Source organism: Haliaeetus leucocephalus, unplaced genomic scaffold (genome assembly GCF_000737465.1).
Source record: "Haliaeetus leucocephalus isolate CR32 unplaced genomic scaffold, Haliaeetus_leucocephalus-4.0 Scaffold1000, whole genome shotgun sequence".
In the NCBI taxonomy this organism is placed as follows: Eukaryota; Metazoa; Chordata; class Aves; order Accipitriformes; family Accipitridae; genus Haliaeetus; species Haliaeetus leucocephalus.
Window position 1 is genome coordinate 3550803 of NW_010973436.1, and position 596 is coordinate 3551398.

A 596-nucleotide genomic window follows, 5' to 3' on the forward strand; every position below is an offset into this window, starting at 1 on the left:
TCTCCCCATCCTGCTCAGAGGTGGTCCCAGCACCCGGGTACTGGTTTGGGTTCAGCACCCGGGTACTAGTTTGGGTCCGGCACCCTCACGGAGGTTTGGGGCCTCCATCCAGGAGATGGTTGGGTTCAGCGTCCAGGTGGTGGTTTGGGTCCGGCACCCTGGTGCGGGCTCTGCGGACCCCCTCCCTGCCGGCACGACGGGGTGTCGGGGTGTAACGGAGCCGGGCTGGGCGCCGCTGGGGTCACCAGCTCAGCGCCTTTGCCGTTCCCATCTGTAAAATGGGGTCAGCGGCTCCGTCGCGGCTCTGCCCCGCGCACCTTGTGGGTGGAGGGGAGGGCTCGGCTGGGCGCGCGTCCCCCAGCACTGCGCAGCCGCCCGCTCTCCCGTGCCTCAGTTTCCCTCCCGCAAACTCCCCCCCGCCCCCCCAGCCCCAGGGCATCGCTGCGCCCGGGGGGTGGGGGACACGACCAAACGCAGCAGAAAAACCAATTAGCGCGGCCGTTAATGAGCAAAACGCAAAGGGGAAGAGACTGGGGCACATCGCCCAGGGGTGAGGGTGCGGGGGGTGGGGATAGCCCCCCCCCCCCAAAAAAAAA